Below are 19,170 nucleotides of genomic sequence, written 5' to 3' on the forward strand. Positions count from 1 at the left end.
TAGAAAACACAGGGGTGGTATTTTCGGATGAGCTGCGGCATTTGTGCCCGGCTGCAGGTGGCATTTGGCTCGTGTGAAGTTGGGAAGGTGCACAGAGGTGTGACCTCCTTCCAGCCCTGGTCCCCGCAGGCGGCCAAGCCCTCCCTCAGGTGTCTGAAGGAGGCTCCTGTGCCCTTCACCCGCTCTTTTCCAGCTCAAAACAGTGTTTCAGGCGTGGCCGACAAGCTTTCCTCTCTGCACAAAACATCTCCCACCTTCTTCGCAGTGGAGGGATTTTCTCCTCTGAAAGGTCACCTCAGCTACCAGCCACCACCACTGACTACCGATTAGAGTTTCTGTGGAAACTTTTCCTTATTCTTCAATCTAAAATCTTCCCATACTTTCTTCCCGCAGGGTGCCCTTCTCTAGCAACCTTCTATAAATTAAAACTTGAGTGATTCCCCCCCCGGTGGAATACCTGTTCTACCCTGAAGCAACTAACAGTGACCGCCAACATTTTCCGCACGCGCTACCCCTCAGCCCACCCCCGCCCTGCGCGGCCGCTTTAACCGTAAATGGCGGCAGGGCTGGAAGTAGGTGCCACGCTACAAACCGAGCTGCGGGAAGCAGGCGGCCTCTGTAGAGCCTGGAGGCTGTGGTGTCTGCTGTGTAAGTACCTCTAGAAAAGGTGGCTTAAAGCAGATTCCGAGGCTCCTCACAGTGTCCCACAGATGTCGTGGGGGTGCCCGCATTTTCCTCCCAACTGGTCTGGTGTCACCACAGCGGTGCCCGGGTTTCCCTCACGAGTGGCTCGGTGTTATCCCGGGGGTGCCCGGGTTTCCCTCACGAGTGGCTCGGTGTTGTCCCGGGGGTGCCCGGGTGCCTCTCACAGAGGTGTTCCCGACACTGGCCGGTTGCAGCCGAATCGCTGAGCGGTGTCAGCCGGGCGGATTCTAGAACCGCCTGCGGGCAGCGCTGAGGGCTCAGCCCTCCTCCGGTGCCTCAGTGGCGCCTTTGCCTGTGCCTGCTGCCGGTCCTGGCGTCCTTCCCCTGACCTCTCCTGCCCTGGAAGAGATTAATTTTTTTTTTTTTTTTTAAAAAGAGCTTTTAGCCTTAACTCTTTTGTTGTCCTAGGGTGACCCCACCGTGGGACACAGAGCTATACATGGGAAAACACATTTTGGAAAGCAGTGAACTGATGCTGATCAGTGCATGGCATGTCCTGTCTCCAGCATGCTGCTGCTGGCCAGGGCGGACAGCTGTTTGGCTTTGGAAAGAGGCACCAGATGTTTAATGCCTGTCTGTTCAGTGGGAAATGCCACGAGGCCCTTCAATGCTCAGCCCTTTATGATATTTCCCTTATGGTTGCGTTGCTTCTTTTGTTCTTCATTTGCAAACTGAAAGAGGGGGGAACTCGTGAATTAATAGAGGAGGAGGTGTCAAAATGCAAATGATTTTTTTTGCTAGTATTTACTCAATTTGCAACACTTGTCACTGAGGGAAGTAGTAGAGTTACTCATAAAGGAGGCATCCTGTGAAAAATCCTGTGACTTTTAATGTGGGAATTAGTGAAGCAGAAGATTCTGGAGGAAACCTGCAGTTTTCACCACCTCAGGAAGATCAATGAAGTTACACTTTGTACCTAAGTTGTGGTGAGTCCTCTGCTTTCACTGTTAATGTCATTAGCTCATTTGTAAAGGGTTCACTTCTTTTTACAAAAGTCCATAGCAAAATACTTGAATTAGTTGTTGAAACTTATAGGCACTACTCATTTCTGAATATATATTTGTGCTATTGATGGAAACCCTCAAAAAGCTTGGAAACCATCCAAACCTCTTAGCTCTTCAAAATTAAGCTAGAAACCTTTGTCCTTTCTCTTGCTATCCAGCCCAGTTATAGACTGGATGGTCTTTTGTCTTTGTATTTGTTTCTCCCTCGGTACTTTACTACAGCAGCACTCAGCTGCCAAATTAATCTAAAACTAAGTTTTCTACCATATATCTGAGGTTTCTGGGCCTCAGGAAGTACATGACTTGTGGTATGGGACAGGATTCAATTAAGTTATAATTTTTAATACAAGTTTAGGTAATAGCCCTTCGTAATTCTTTAGCCAATTATATCTATCTGCTTGCAAGACTACCTATCATACGTGGTTGCATTTAATTGTACAGCACTGCGTGAAGCTGGTAAATACAATTGTCCTCAACTTTTGATAAAATAGAGAAAGACAAACACATATGAATAACTTTCCTGGTATGACAGATGGGACTGCAGTAAGAGTATGGTCTTTATATTTCAGCTGCACTAATATGATATGGATCAGCATTACAAAATAAGCCCACTAACACTGTGGATAAAGAGGAAGTCATTGGCAGGGCAAAGAAAAGACTTTATTAATATCATTTCCTAATCCTTTGCTCTAACTACTGAACCCTGTTGTCATTAAGGTCTCAAAATACTGTATTGTTATTCCTAAATTATAGTGTATTTTTATTCAAGGTTTGTTTTAATGTATTATGGAAGATGTTGACAAAGCAGAATTTCTTAAAGAATGACAACCTATCATGCAAAGCCTGCTTTATTTACAGTGTCTGTGACTCAGTGGACTGATGATACTGTCACTTGTTGGAGGTTACAAGTGGAAAAGGCTACAAATAAACCAAGTCTCTAGCTTCCTGATCATATGCAAGGAAATTGCTATGCGGTAATAGGAAATTATATAACTACGTAAGCACATATTTTACACAGCCCTGGAAGCAATTTTGCCCCATTGTCATATTTTTATACCTCTTTCTTTATTGGGGGTAGTGAAATATGTGCCAGATACAAGTAAGTGTATGCTTGGTCTGTAAATTTCTATAGGAGAAATACTGGGAGAAGTCTGACCCTGACCTTCTTTCATTGCGAAGGGTTTTCAACAGCTTCTGTCTTTGAAAAAGGAATACAGAATTCTTCTGAATGTGAAGCAAATGAAAAATAATCTCTGTTCAGACTATGAGGGGTTACTTATTTAGTTCTCAGATCATGTCAGAGAACAGAACTCTCCAGTGTCTGCCATAAAAGGGCCTAGAACATCTTTCATAGCTTGTTATTTTCTGGTGATGTGCAGTGTAGTAGCTGTTGAGCGGGAAGACCCTGTGTGGTTCAAGTTCCTGGTGTCTGTTAATAGTGGTGATTTAAAAAAACACCACACCAAACCAAACAAACAGTAACCCTACATTCCTGTGCCAATTAGGGATTAGTGTACTGCAAACCAGCAAAATAACTGTAGCTGTTTTACTTGAGAAAAAAGTGTGGTGAACATGCAGAAAAGTCAGAGAGATAATCCTCACACAAAACTACATATTGCATTTTAAAAAGATATAGTTAGTAAAATATTAGTCTGTTGCTTTTAGATGTGGGAGGATAATTCATCCAATATGATTCAGGGAGCAAAGGCAGTCACAGGCCATATTTTCTCATGAATATTGATGGGATGTAATTGTACACATTGGTTGCGAGTATTTTGGATCATTACAGCTATGCCTCTTGTGAAGTGTCGTCTTTGCATTCCTGACTTTCAAAGGGCTGTGAGGGCTTGGAAAAAGCAGTCACTGAACAAACTTATGTTGAATGAGCATGTATATGGCTTCCTTTAGCAGAACCAGGAATCTTTGCTAAGCTCTCACGTAATGAATGAGCCTATAAAAGTAGAAGATGTGACGGTTAAATAGAATAAGGAAGGAAGATCAGTGCATGTTTCTTGAAGGTTAGCTATAGGGAAGGTCAGGGATTCAAGCATTAATAGTTGGGTTATGCACATATTTAACATGTACAATTACTGGGTACATCACTGCTACCTTTGAAATGCTGTGCCCTCTCTCCTCCTTCACAATAGCCCAGGACTGTATGTTTGCTTTCTTCCTCATAGAAGAAAAGATAAAGATAAAGGTTGTGCCCTTCCTATAAAGCTAATGAAAAGGGTAATTTCCCCCAATTTTCCTTCTGTACCGCTAAATTGGAGACACTGGGATGGCTCCTCTGTAGAAGACACAGCTCTGCCTCTTTTTTCCATACTTCTTATACACAGCAAATCCACTTTCTATTTCTCTGGGAGTTTGAGGAGGTTTCTTTAGTGTTTGGAAATGAAGCGTCATTTTCTTTTCCTCATTGGGAGGTCCCAACTTGATGTTTTGACTGCAGTGGAAAAGGAGAGCAGTGCTGTAAAACATTCAGGGCAGACATCATAGCCTCTTGATGGGTGTTTCCCAAGTTGTTGAGTCAACAGCACTATTCAGGATCATTGCCTGGACCCCAGGTTTGCATGATTTCATACCTTCAAGGTGACTTTTCAAATCGTTCTAAAGTTACTGAGCATGAATTTTAAAAAGATGGGGCAAAACTAGAAGCAGATGTGCTGTCCCTTTTGTGTTACTATCAAAAAAATAAAAGGTATAAGTAGACCATGGAGCCCATGAGTTATAATAAAATTTGCTGGGTTTTCCAGGTTCTTTAGCTTTTACAGTTGCTGAGGTGATTTGTATTGACAAGTCTCTAGGCTTTCATTCTCTTACAGGGTTTATCTTCCGTGTGTTTGAAGTCAGCGTGAGTGGAATTTCACAAGTATGTCTGTTGTTTGCCTTTGGACACCATGTTTCTTAGGCTCTTCATTCTTGCTGTGGTTAGCTGTAGTGGAGATTTGATTCTTCTTCCTCTTTCTGTCTCTTCTGTAGAGCTTTGATGTACTGTTTCTGCAGTGCTTTGTCGCTTTGGTCTTTTCTTACATTAGGAATATTTTTCACGCAGTTCTGGAGTAGCTAATACTGATTTAATTCTGACACTGTTGGTAATGGACACCTTGTTTAGATAGATTATTTGATCATAAAGCTGCAGAACAGAAATATTCACATATTATTTCTTACAAGAGAAGGTCAGGTGTTTATAGTTGGTTGGGTTGTTTTTTTTTTTTAAACACATGTACATACTTCCAAATATTAGGTTTTCTAAACTATGAACTGTAGAGGGTAGCAGGCTTGCCATTAGCTCTGTTTGCATGTTTTTCAACAGTTAGTAGCAAACTAAATATTGAACTGGAAATGGCAAACAAAGGTTGTAAAGGGAGAATATGCGATGCCGACTCTGGCTTCTGGGGAGGTGGAAGGAAAAAGGGGAAAAAAAATATATCTAGATTTCCTAAATGTACATTTAACCCCCTTCTTGTCTGTTTGAATGTATTGTAGAATGTAAATCTCTATTACCTCATATTCCTTTGCCTTTCCAGCTGCCTTACTTTTTATGACATGCTGGATTCAAATTAAGAGTAAGCCTTGACTCCTCTAATCTTTTATTTCATATTTGCATATAAACAGTAACTATGCAGCTCCGAAAGGAATGCTAATATTGCATCTATGTCATAATTAGTATTAAAAAATTTAAGAAAAAGGGAAAATGGGTTTACAGTTTGCTGTAGAACATTTTATTGAAACAGCTATTTATCATTCTAGATAGTAATTCAAAGTTGTAGTCAGCTGAGTGGTGTTTTTGGAGATTGCATACTAGGGATGAAAAGAAATAAGCCTCTCTTTTGTCATAAGCTTCCCTTATGACAAAAACGGACTGTCTTGCTTTGTACTGTAGTCTACTAAGATATCAAATCGGATTTGCTTATTCATCTGTGTAGCAATTATACAGTATAATATCTTCATCCATTTCACAGACTCATTAGTAATAACAAAATGTTGATATGTTTAATACTACAAGGCAGACTGTCTCACATTTCATGTTGTTCTCAGAATGGTATAGGGTCAAGGAGACTTTGTGTTCTTAACATTATTTCCATATTCTTTAAATGCTTTGCAAGTTTATATAAGTCTCACTTGGGTTTTCCTCATTTTAAAAAAAGAACCTCATCCTTAAGAAACTTCATGTTTGCTTACAAATTCCTTTTAAGATGAAGTAACAAAAATTAGGTATTTCCCTCAAGGAATTTATTTTCAGTTTAAAAAAAATTCTTAAAAGAATTTTTTTTTTATAGGCTTTTCCCCAGGGTTTATTAGCTGTACAGAAATCTGAGTAGGTCTGGTTATCCTGTGAGGGTTGTGTTTCATGTCTTAGACTTTCCAAACTGCTTACTGCCTGTGATAGACCTTTCAAACTTTACATGTTGTAACGTTTTTGTGGTGAAGTGTCCTGAGAAAATATTCCTACAAGATATATTTCTTCGATGCAACTTCAGTACATGCTTACTGATGAGTATGCTAAATTTATTTGGTTGTGTAGATCCACCACCTGGATAATAAAACCCTGAAGTGCAGGAAGAGAGATAGTAACACTCCTGTTCATCATTTCTCTGTCCATTCCTTCAGAGTTCTGTTGTTGATCATAACACCAATAGCAGTAAAAATGCACAGAGGATCTTGTAGGGTGACTATGCAGTAGCATTCCTATAGTCTTTGTTTTCCATTTGTGGCACTGAGATCTCATTTCTCATGGCAGCGGTGTTAGAATTTGAATGGGAGAATCTTACGCTGCACTGTACCATCCTTGTGTTTTTCATAAGCATCTGCATGCAGTCTCCCTCTGCTACCTGAATTCTTATGGGGAAAATGGCTTCACTGTTCACTGAATCTCTAACTGTTGCATTTCTCTGGAAAGCATCTTTGACATATAGCAGGATATGCCTGTAACTGCTAAGTGAGCTCTGCCTCAGTGAAAGTAGGGACAGAATAATTCCATTCTCATCTTTGTGTTACCTGCAGACTTCGTGTTGACACTTTTCTCCTTTGAGGTGAAAAGGGACCACTGCAGCTGTTAATTTGATGACAAGTTTTGGCTGCTGCAGAAGGCGTGAACAGGATTTGACCTAGAAGCATATGTGTGAAAGGTGATATAGTCTAGTGCCTATTCTTTGGGGAAACTGCTTTACGATATGATGAACATTCGGTCAATCACTCCTGATAAGTGTTGCTGCAAGTGACCTAGAACTTTTTTTTTGTTTCTGTTTCTTTTCTAATCAGAAACATTTGCTTTGATCAGTCATCTTCCTATTTTCTTCTTCCTTTACCCCCAGGTACCAGTTTTTATCATTTCCCACAGCTCCATGCATACAAACACTATAAACAAGTAGTAAAGTGTCTGAGTCATCAGATATAGTTCCTCAGGGAGTCCTGCAGAAGAGAATTAGATCCTGATTTTTGCTGCTGTTGCTGTGCTTATGTTAAGAATCCCTTGACACTGATCTGGTACTCATTTAAAAGAAACAAATTCATAACCAGATGAAGTAGTTCATGAAAACCAGAGTTATTTGTAATCTTCTGGAGGGTCTTATGTGCCTGCTAAACAACAGATACATATGTAGCAGTAACTCTTTCCCATTGGGTTTTAAAGCAAAAGTGGGAAATAACTGCCGTTATTAACGACTAATACATTTGCATTTTTATTATATTATGCTGATGAAGAGTAGGACTGTGAATAAACTAATGTTAAAACTCAAAAGGGATGTTTTCTGGCTTGTGCCTTATGTGGAATCTCATTGCTGTGACAATTGCTGGTTTGATGCCTTCCCAAATGCTGCATTTTCAAATAGCTTCTTCCAGGGAAGGATCCTCAAAGAATTCCCTCCAGATCTGATAGCTCCTGCCATAACACAAATTATGGCTTTTAACTCCGTTTCTACTCAGCGTTCTTTGTATTGGAAAACAGTACCCAAACTCATACATGAATGAAATATGGAAACATTAAATGAAAGGTCCATAAAATGTGTATAGACTATCCTTCTTCCAATCTATTATTTGCTAAGATGACCTTGCAGACTTGTGATGCGTATGTATTCCAGATGTTTTTAGTTATTTCTCCTGTTGAAAGATAATTATCTAGGAGTGTAAAATAAAGTCAGCACCAACCCAATATAATCTTAAGAAAAAGTGCTTTCTAGACATAGAAAGCATGCAGACAATAAAGCACACTGATAGCACACTAGTGCAGCTGAAACTAAATTTAGTAACAATATCATATGGTTGTTAGAATCTGGTGTACTGTAAATTATTAAACCTAATCCTGACAGTTGTCCCCTGCTTGTGGTCTTAAGAAAATGCTAAGAGCCATTAAACTAACAGAAGTCCTTGGCTTGTAATAATTTTGTAATGGCACTGGACTTGCATTGCCCATGGCAAGGGCATTGACTTAAAAAAAAATCTAGTGAAATCCAACACAGAGGGAAGAAGAAAAGGTAATAAATATATCTGAAAAATCTCAGTTATGATATGAGTTGAAATTGACATGTGGCAAATGGAGCAAGGACTGCAGTGATAGATTTGCTACAGATTTCAAGAATTCCCAGTATTGATATTTATGGTGCTGAGAGAGGCCTACCAAAGGACATAGATGCTTTGGTCACCCATTTGTAGTGAAGTAATTTTTGAAGGCCAGCACTAATATGACATCTCCCTGTCCACACTGCTACACACCAGATTGTCATGTTTTCCATGTGGTGTGGAAAAAAAAAAAAGCCAACTCTTTTCAAGCTTCCTGTTTTGAGAGAAACACCACTCTATTATTATAATTATAATATTCATATCACAGTCTAATAGGCACCTGTTTCAGAGCTTGTTTAACCTATAGTGCTATCATTGACTTATAAGAAGGGATCAGTTAAGTCTAATAGCCTTAGGCTATACTGTAATGCTATAGCTGAACATTATTGGTACTTAGTAGCTCCAAAACATACATACATACCTGATGTGATCTTCATATTCATCTTCAGGACCACCGTCCTAGTCTGAGGCTCTTGGAAACAATGCTATTATTTAAAAGAGCCTCCATGTATCTGTTGGTGTGTGCACTCTCCAGACAGATAGGTTTTTGGTTAGTACTGATATCACTATGAAAATTCCACAAAATAAGTTCTCACTTATAACTGAAAAAAAAAATCTAAAATAATGAAATTGTGAAATATGTGATGTTCTAATAAAATTCAGGACTTTTCCCTGTTGTTTATCAGAAGTTTTTTAACTTGGAGAAATGTAGTATTTACATAAAATTTTAAAATGCTTTTATTATGTGAAATATGCAGCATTCACTATGACTAATAAATGCCAGAAAACAGACTTAAATCGTAACAGATAGAGATGGGCCTTTGCCAATGCAGAGTGAAATCTATGGAGTACTGTGCAGAGTCTGGCTTGATATTACAAGTGTGTGCAAGCAGGTACTAGGAAGCATTGTTGAACTGTACTACTTGGTTTGTTTACAACCTGAGGCAAGAATTTAGGCAGGAGAGCATTAAGGAATATGTTACCTTATTATTATAAGTAGTTTATTGATTGTTACAAGAGTTTAATGAGGATAGCAAAAGGAAGACAAGGATATATATTGAAATTTGTAGTTTGCTCTGTTTGAATTCCTGGTAGTAAAAAGACAGCATTGACTTTAATGAAACAGGGTAAAATGGAAAAGATAGGAAAGAGTGACATTCAGATCTAAAAGTAACAGTCTCAAATATTATATTGGACCACATATTTTATCTTTAATGAGATGATAAATTAAGGCTTTTGAAATGCAGTAATATGAAATAATGTATTTGTGTTCTAGCTCAGTAAAAAGTTTTTATCCACATTTGTGAATTTTATATATGTTAGTACTTGTACATCAAGTTGGTACTGCTATTAGTGCTATGGCTTTTGTATTTTGAACTCTGCTTTTGCACAGCAACTATTTTCTGTTGAGGTAGTACTCCTATATTAATTGTACTTCATTTGAATAAATACCTCAAGCTCCTTGACTTCTGAGTGCACAGCTTCTAAGAACGGACACAGCACAAGTATTACATTAGAAATAGGCTGAGCTTGACATGGCAAAAAACACTTTTTTAGTGTATGGATAGCACTTTTTTAATTAACTAGGAATGCATTCCTCTCAGGATGCTAAGTTTGATTAGGCCAAAGAAATCTTAACCAATATTAAGCTGATGCTTATCTTCCAAGAGAAACCTGTTGTTACAGTAAGAGCATCTTGAAATCATCTCTGGAGTTGACTTGAGTAAAACAGCTATGGACTGTTTATCCATCATGCCAGTTTTCAGAAATAAGTGGGAAGAAGTCCAAAAATACAATTAGTAGTATCTAAAGAGAGTAAGTGTGTGATATGCCTTGACAGCAAATCCAGCAGGTGAGAAATGTTTATTGAACTAGAAAATTATTGAGCATGAGAATATCCTTCCTGCTTCTGTTAAATTTGACATGGTGTGCCTGAGTGTTTGCAAGCAAATTACTTGACATTGCCAAACCCAAACAAGTAAAAATGAGTCAGGTCCCCAAAATCGTGATCAACTCAATATTTTAAAGAATGTTCTTGGTGGTTTTTTGATTTATTTTTGGGGGGATGTGAGCTAATGTACTGCAGACAGATGATCTTTGTAGGTTATTTTAGGTTATTTTCAGCCAATATAGAAACTTTGAAAAACCTGAGATTCTTCCTGAATTATTACAAAGAAACATATTAAGGGCCACCACACACACACACACATACACACACACACAGAAAAAAGTCCTGATATGTATATTGGTTAACAATGGCTGGCACTCAACTAATTGGCTTATTTTTTTCCTTTTATAACCCACACATTGGTAACGTACTTAGACTAATGTTGTTTCTTTATCTAGATTATAGTATTCAAATATTTTTTTTTAAAATTTCTTTTGTTTTGCACCGCTGGGAATGAAAATTGCCCTGGGAATAGTGTGTCAAGGAGCAAGGTCTTGGAATCTCAGCTGTAAATTGGGTTGATATTAGGGAGTTTTAGTAGTACCCTACATGTGGGCAGATGCTCTGTAGAAAAATGCCATTTTCCTGGGACTGTCGTCTTTGTGACTTTATCATTTATGTGAAACAAGCAAAAAAATGAGAAAAAGACCCCAGCCTCTTCCATTTCTCTTTTTGCACATATATGTGTTGTTTCAGACAAATTTATTAGAGAAGAAAGAAAGTCAGAATTTCTTAAGGTTTGCTTGAGGTATACACTCAGTGGAATGTGATTCTAGCTGTAGTGACTTAATAGATATAAATGGCTTTTTTTCCAAAACCCTCATATTGACAAAAAGATTTGGCAGCCAAAATTTTGTATGTCTACAATACTAGGCTTCTAGGAGATGAAATACAAAAACACATCTCTTCTTTTCATGCTTGAGTTCATGCACTCTAAAAGTTGAAAATCACGATATACAAAAGCTATGATCAGTAGATCAGACTGGCATTCTCTTTGAATCAATAAGACAGTTTTTAATTATATGAATAATTTACTAACAAGTAGCTTCTTACAAAATAACCTTGTCCCCATTTGTTACAAAGGACTTAAAGCTCTGTTTTCAAGCTGAGTGGAATTTTCAGAGTAAAATTCCAGGTTGTTGTAGATGTTGGGACTTGTGTTGTTTTTGTGACATGTCATTCCAGTTTGCCAACTTAAAGACCAATAAGCAAATGGCCGCAAAACAACATGGTACCCAGAATGTAAAACCAGGTCGGTGAGCTTTTTAATATCATTGTATTTTCTTTAACAAAAATGGAACTGTAAGCAGATCTGGGATCAGAGGATGCCAAAATAAGATTTTTTTTTTTTCCCCATGAATATTTTATGCTCACTGTCAAGGAAAGAAGAGGTTATGAGCTTATTTCAGCTTAAGTACATGCTTTGAGCAGGGTTTGGACAGATGACCTCCAGAGGTCTCTTTCAAAATAAAATTTTCTCTGTTTTGGTGCTTGATGTATCAACAAAGCATGTCTGTATGTATGAAACAAAGTGAAATCATGTTTCTGATGTCTTTGCAGACAACAATATGCACAAGTGTAAAGAACCAGCATTTAGTAATATAGTAGTAAAATACTAGGGAATGTTCTGTTGCCACCAGAATACTCCTGTACTCGCACATTAACGTACCAGAACTCCTTAACATATCAGAACGGTTCATGGAGGTCCAAAGAGGACACCCATAGGCCACACTCCTTGATTCGGTTCCCAGCAATTATGGTAGGTTGTGCTGACTTTTGTTCATTTGTTAATTTAGCCTTTTCAGGGTTTTCACAGTCCAGTATCTGATTAACAGAGCCTATTATTGACATTCATGTGCTTCATTATCCCTTACTCCTAGTCCATGGAAAGACACAATTCTGGGCACTTCTGCTCAACCTGCTGATCGGCTTCGGTAAAACCTTCCCTTGGTACCTGATGTCTCTTACAACCCCTTGCTTACTGAGGGACTTGTCACAGAGTATGAGAGTCTGGAGTCAAAGTTTTATCATAATTTATCTTGGACAGGAGACTGCATCTTGGAGCCTGAAAGTCTTAGGATGTTCGATTTTTTTTTTTCTAAAGAAATTCAGCAGACCGAAGTGAGTGGCAAACTTTTTGCTTACTTGAGACTGGTATGCATATTAATATTCTTCAGAAAAGCAATGTGAAGGACAGTATAACCAGTCACCTTGTGGTATAGTTGTTCTGTAGTTGCTATATGAATATGAAATTATGTCAATGAGCTAAGGTTACTTCTTTTTCTCCGCACGTCAATAAATAGAAGTATTACATGTGCTTAGAGCTCTAATATGATTATGTCTCCACAGGATACCAGGATTTAATGTATTGTGTAGAAAGTTTAACATATAGTATTATGCTTTTGCTTACTGTATTTGCAACCACTGTTGGTGTGAAAACTTGAGGTGACTCTAAAAATAACATTCATTTTGTATGTTACAAAAGAAAAAAACATTCATTGATCGTCATGAAAGAGGTTTCACAGTCAACGAGGATCATTGTTGAAGCATGATTAGTCAGATGATGATCTAGCATATGCAGGTAGAATCTAAAAGTATTAGTGTGTCTGAAACAAGTTAATTTTTCCACCTTAATCTATGTTTCACGTAATTGTGATGACAAAGAAAGTGATGCATTTTTAGTGTCCAAGAAGCCAAGAGAAATTGTCATTATTTAAAATTAAGAATAGTTCGAATCAGTAAGATAATATCAAGACAGGGCCCTGCAATATTATTCCATCCTCATTTTTTGAGACTCCGAAGTAGTAAAAATTCCCAGGAATTTTGTAATTTACTTGTGATCGTAAGCAGTCTTTAAATTGGTTTAGAAGTGAAGTTCCAGATTAATGTGTCCTATTGCATCCCTTAGGCTGCTTCTTTTTTCCATATTCAGTTCTAATAGCACTATATACTGACAGTTCTTGTATATACAAAGGAGAAAGCTATTTGGAGGGCAGTGATTAGGTACCTCCTAATGGATGGTTGCCAAAATTAGTTTTCCCTGAGTTCTTGCCCTGTAATTCTCAGTGAACTCAGTGGTACTGCAGGTCATTCTCTGTTCAAATGAAAACCAGTGTCTGAAGATGGGCATTTGAAAGCAGGAATGTGTAAATATTTTTGAAATGTTTAAGTCTCTATGCCAGCATTTGCTTTCAGAAATGCCACCTTTCATACATAGATCCATTTTCTTCTCTTTCCTTGCAATGTAAAAAATGACCAATCTTAAAGAATTGCAGATGCCATATTGTAGGATTTAAGCAATCTGTAATCATTAGACAAAATAACCTAGAGTTAATCACTTTCTTTCTTGTTCCTTTGTACATAGCACAATGTGGTTATTGTAGTTATTGACCATCTTAAGAGGCATTATTCTGACACTGTGCAGCTCTCCTGGTGTTCAGAGTAACGCATTGAGCCTGCAGTAGCTTTTCAAGTGTGGGTGAGGCTGGCAGCTGTATTAGGATATGTAGTTCAGTAGCTCTTTTTTTTTTTTTGTTGTATAACATCATCATAGTTTGGTGAGACGTTTTCCCAAAGAGTCCTGCTTTGACTGAAGCACTTAAATGTGATGGAATCACAGAAAATAGTGGGGATAGAATCATAGAATGGTTTAGGTTGGAAGGGACTGTTAAAGGTCATCTAGTCCAACCCCTCTGCAGTGAACAGGGACGTCTTCAAGTAGATCAGGTTGCTCAGAGCCCCGTCCAACATGACCTTGAATGTTTCTAGGGATGGAACATCTACCACCTCTCTGGGCAACCTGTTCCACTGTTTCACCACCCTCACTGTAACACAGTTTTTCCTTATATCCAGTCTAAATCTACCCTCCTTTAGTTTAAAACCATTACCCCATGTCCTGTCACAACAGGCCTTGCTAAAGTGGTTGCCTTCATCTTTCCTATAATCCCCCTTTAAGTACTGGAAGGCTGCAATAAGGTTTCCCTGCAGCCTTCTCTTCTCCAGGCTGAACAACCCCCACTCTCTCAGCATGTCCTCGTAGGACTGGTTCTCCAGCCCTTGGATCTGCTCCAACAGGTCCATGTCCTTCTTGTGCTGAGAACTCCAGAGCTGGACACAGTACTCCAGGTGGGGGCTCATCAGAGCAGATTAGAGGGGCAGAAACGCCTCCCTCGACAGGCTGTCCACGCTGCTTTTGATGCAGCCCAGGATATGGTTGGCCTTCTGGGCTGCAAGCGCACATTGTTGGCTCATGTCCAGCTTTTTGTCCACCAGCACCCCTAGGTCCTTCTCCACAGGGCTGATCTCAATGTCTTCATCCCCCAGCCTGTATTGATATAGGGGATTGCCCCGACTCAGGTGCAGGGCCTTGCACTTGGCCTTGTTGAACCTCATGAGGTTCTCACAGGCCCACCTTTCCAGCCTGTCTAGATCTCTCTGGATGACATCCTGTCCTTCTGGCGTGTCAACTGCCCTGCTCAGCTTGGTGTCATCTGCAGACTTGCTAAGGGTGCACTGATCCCACTGTCTATGTCATTGATGAAGATATTAAATGGTACCGGACCCAGTATGGACCCCTGAGGGACACCACTCGTCATCGGTCTCCATCTGGACATCGAGCCACTGACCACTACCTTCTGTATGTGACCATCCAGCCAGTTCCTTATCCACTGAACAGTCCACCCATCAAGTCCATATCTCTCCAGTTTAGAGAGAAGGATGCTGTGGGGGGGACTGTGTCAAAGGCCTTACAGAAGTCCAGATAGATGACATCCATAGTTCTTCCCTTGTCCACTGATGTAGTCACTCCATCACAGAAGGCCACTAGGTTGGTCAGGCAGGACTTGCCCTTGGTGAAGCCATGCTGGCTGCCTCGAATCACCTCCCTGTCCTCCATGTGCTTTAGCATAGCTTCTAGGAGGATCTGTTCCATGATCTTCCCTGGCACAGGGGTGAGGCTGACAGGATGGTAGTTCCCTGGGTCCTCCTTTCTGCCCTTTTTAAAGATGGGATAGCTGGTGCTTAGCTGACTTTGAAAGCCTTGTCAGTTATTTACTGGAACAGAATGAAAAAAATAAAGTGTTTGTAATGGGAATTTTTAAAATTGTTGCAAAAATATTTGGCAAATCTAATTTTTCCTAAGATAGGAAACCATCTTCTTCCATTGGTCATCCCAAAATCTTCCACTAGGTAACCAATGTAGAGGACATAAATGTTTGATAAATACTCTGACAGACACAGAACTTGAAAAAATTTTGTGCAAATGTTCTGGACCAGCCAAATTGTTCTGCTGTTATTTCTGAAACCATATATACACACTACCTTCCAGAGGTGCTGCCTTATTTTCTCTCTTCGGCTGGATGGAATTGCAGAGAGACTAAGACTACATTGACTATTGGCACGAAAATAAATGCATCAGGCTATGAATTCTTACATCCACAACTGTGGTGAAAAATAGGTTTTCTTAAACAGGAACAAAGCGTATACAATTCTTATGTATGATCAGGATGTACTCTACAACAGGGAAATGTTAACATTTTGTGTTGCTTTTGAAGTCGGTGCTTCATTTTGACTGTGGGTTTCAGTCTTTTGAACAAATGCTTTTGTTCTGCAACTTGCTCAATCATCCAGATTTCTGTAGTTTTATTACACCACCTGGAATTGAAAGAAAAGGAAATGTTTACTGAAAATTGCTGTCTGCTAGAGGTGAATTATCAGATCTGCTTTTCTTGAGACAAATGTTGAAAAGAGCTTCGTAAAGACTTCTATAATTTGTAGCTCATTGACAAGTTAATCAATACTAGTGTGGATGCTTTCAGCTGGGCTTTTCTGCAAAGATCGTTCAAAGTGTGATAGCTGATAGAGATGTCTCTGGTGTATGTTGTGCTAGGTGGCAGTGTTGAAGAGGCTCTCTGTGTCTTGAAGCAGACGCTGGTATGTTTATAAAAATGCATGTGTGGAACATAAGTATGAAAAGGGCTTTTTCTCATGCTTTCTTCCTCCTTGTGCATACATTTTCAAAAGAAATCCCCATTGCTCTTAGGATAGAGTGTGCTCTGTGTTGTGGCAGTGATAAAGAGAACAGTGATCAGTCTCGCTTAACAAAACTAGATGATCAACGTGCTTTATCAACTGACTTCAGCAGTAGGAGCACTCATGGTGGGTAGGGACTACTTTGTCTTTCAGAAGAAATATTGTAAGCCTGTGAACCAGACTGATCATCTGCTCTAGCTTAAGCAAATAAGGTATGGTGATCTGAAGTATATTCCGTATATCAAAGCAGTATTTTGCTTTCTTGGTCTCAATTTCCTTTAAACGGTATATCATCCAGCAGAAAGTGGAAAACATGCTCTTGAGAGTGAGGTCAAAAACATATGATGAATGCAACTCTACAATCTGAAGCATGCCTCACTGGGAGTTTCTCTTAGTTAACACACAGTGTAATTTATGTGTAAAGATGAGGGGGAGTTCTAATTATGCGTTTACTGAATATGATATAAGATCATTGACAGCTAATTAGAAACTTCCAGACTTGTTCAGCATTCAAAGACCTTTTTGTAATCAAATATAAATTTCAAATATATGCCTTTGTATCTAACCTCATGTAGATTCTGTTTTCAGTGACCTTGAATAAAAAACACACCGGAACTTTAGAGGATTCAAAATGTTGACTAGTTTCCTCTTGCACTACTTCCCTTAGAGTAAGCACAAAAGGTTTTAGAACAAGTTCAACAATTCAGTTTGCTAACCAGACATACATACATAAATTTGATTGGCCTGAGTTCAGAGTTGTAATGTCCTAATTTACAAGTAGGCAAAGGAAATAAAATTGCTTCCATATATTCTAGTTGATGCTAAATATTAGGTATTAAATTTCCTCAGTATCTTTGCTACTTTTACACTGTGCTTAGTGAAATTTAATGTCCAGGAGCAGAGATAATGGCAGGCTGACATTTCTGAGTACAGCCGTTCCAAACAGTTTGATACCAGGTCAAGTAATCAAATTAGGATATTTCAGAGGATTACTAAGATTTTAATTTCTTCCTCCTTTGATAACCCTTAGAAAGTGTCTAACAATTCCGGCACATCAAAATGGTTTTGAAAAGTGTTTCTGAAGACTTTTAGAATCTTAATTTGAGTGAAACTTGGTTCTACTTTACAAGGGCTGTAAGACTTGAAACTCATAAGGCTTTTTTACTAAAAAGCTTTCTTTGGTAAATGGTTATTTTTATCAGGACTTCTAAGTGCATTAAAATGCATTAGTCACATGTTCAGTACTCATCACTGAAATACTGGCTAGTCAGGGCTGAGGTGATAAAAAGGTGCAATGCACTTGAATACTCAGTAGTACATTACTTTACTTGCTCTCATGGTACCAGTTTCCAGGGTCAGTTCAGTCAAGGAAAGTTCAGTCTGTGGAAAAAAAAACCTACCAGTCTATCCTTTCTTCTTCTTTCTTCTTTATTAAGCCTCTGGATGTGGAGGGCTGGCTGGACAATTACCCTGACTATTTCTGGGCACAGGTGTTAATTTAAAATAATTTTATTGAATCTAAGTTGACACCATCAGTGTCTGAATTCACAAGAGCCTCCTGGAAACTGTAATGCTTCAGTGCCTCATACTGCAAGAAATCATATGCACAGTTGGAGGCCCTGTTAAGTTTCTGCAGTGAAAACGCTGGACATAAGTTAGTTTTGCAGTAGCATTAAAGTAATGAGTCAAAGATGAGCATAAATGTTGAAGAAAAGTTTGTCTGAGTTCCCCAGCTGAGAAATAAATGGTACTGGTGAACGTGTGCTGTGTTTGCTCTTTTTTTTTTTTTATTTATTTTGTTAAGGAATGCAGATTTCAAATGGGTTTCGGTCATTTTTTCCCTTACCTTGACTGTTCTTGCCGAGAGACAGCTCATGTTTAAAGCCACAGATGGGTTGACTGGTCAGTGCAGAGTAATGAAGATGTAATTGGCATTCATCCGTGCTGTCAAAATAATAATTAATAAAAGCCTCAAGTTTTGGATTTTTTTTACTAATAGCATTTAAAAATATTTTGCTTAAATGTTTAGAGTAATTTCTACAAATACATTTCTTGCTGTACTAATATAGAAGTTTCTTGTAATGGAGTATTTCTGCAGCTTGCCATTAGCATTGATATAAAGAGGAAGAAGAGAGAAACAGCTGAGAAGAAAGCTGTATACCAGTGTATTGAGACACCGCAGTAACAGGTATGTGAGATCAAAGTAAATTGCAGCAATTCATTTTCTGCTTGTTAAATGTATATAATGCACTTTAAAAGAAAATTGCAAACTTTTCTCTCAATCTATAAGGCTTTAAGTTCAGAAGGTAAGAAATAAACCTTATCATTAATTATTACATTTGTATACTCAGTGACACTTCCAGAACTCTATTTTTCCTCACTGGGATACATTCCTAGATATCTTCTGTAGGTTTCAGGGTAAGAAGAGATTTATTTATCTTAAAATATGTTAAATTAAAGTAGTTAAAATTAAAAATTTATCATATTTGCCAAATCGTTCCCTTTAAATATATTTATTATTTTGTAATAAGTTAGTCTGAGGTGTGTTAGAAGTATGTAATGAACATGTACTAATGCTACTCCTGTGAGTGAACGTGTCATTTTTAATGTTACGCTGAAAAATTTTGGGTGTTGTTATGAAGCATCAGTTTGATCTCTGTCTCGTTAACAGACCTTACTTAAGATGTCATTCATTCAGGGTTAATGGGAGGAATAATTAAATATGCTTTGTGTAGTGGTAGTTGAAAAGGTAAGGAGCCACCAGTGAGCTGTGTGGGAAGATCAGTTAGAATTTACACTGTACCTGATAGATTAAGGGTTGCACTGAATCTGTGCTTGAAGCTCTATTTTTGCTCATCTTTGAGGAAGAAAGTGACCAGTGGAGAATGAGAGAAGTAGTCTGTATTAATGCAAAATATAATT

General features: G+C 38.6%; 2 long non-coding RNA genes across 9 annotated transcripts in view; one reads left to right on the plus strand and one right to left on the minus strand.

The window, feature by feature from the left end:
• LOC142062604 (uncharacterized) overlaps positions 1 to 1,105 on the minus strand; it is a 38,475-nt gene extending 37,370 nt beyond the window's left edge. For all 8 annotated transcript variants that reach the window (XR_012662495.1, XR_012662498.1, XR_012662500.1 and 5 more), the window contains exon 1: positions 657 to 1,105. This is a non-coding gene — a long non-coding RNA (uncharacterized LOC142062604). The remainder of the gene's footprint in view (positions 1 to 656) is intronic.
• A 7-nt stretch (positions 1,106 to 1,112) lies between these two features.
• The window catches only part of LOC142062605 (uncharacterized), a 35,932-nt gene continuing 17,874 nt past the window's right edge, over positions 1,113 to 19,170 (plus strand). The window contains exons 1-2 of the long non-coding RNA XR_012662502.1: positions 1,113 to 1,631; positions 18,347 to 18,436. This is a non-coding gene — a long non-coding RNA (uncharacterized LOC142062605). The remainder of the gene's footprint in view (positions 1,632 to 18,346; positions 18,437 to 19,170) is intronic.

Source organism: Phalacrocorax aristotelis, chromosome 10, assembly GCF_949628215.1.
Source record: "Phalacrocorax aristotelis chromosome 10, bGulAri2.1, whole genome shotgun sequence".
Taxonomy (NCBI): domain Eukaryota; kingdom Metazoa; phylum Chordata; class Aves; order Suliformes; family Phalacrocoracidae; genus Phalacrocorax; species Phalacrocorax aristotelis.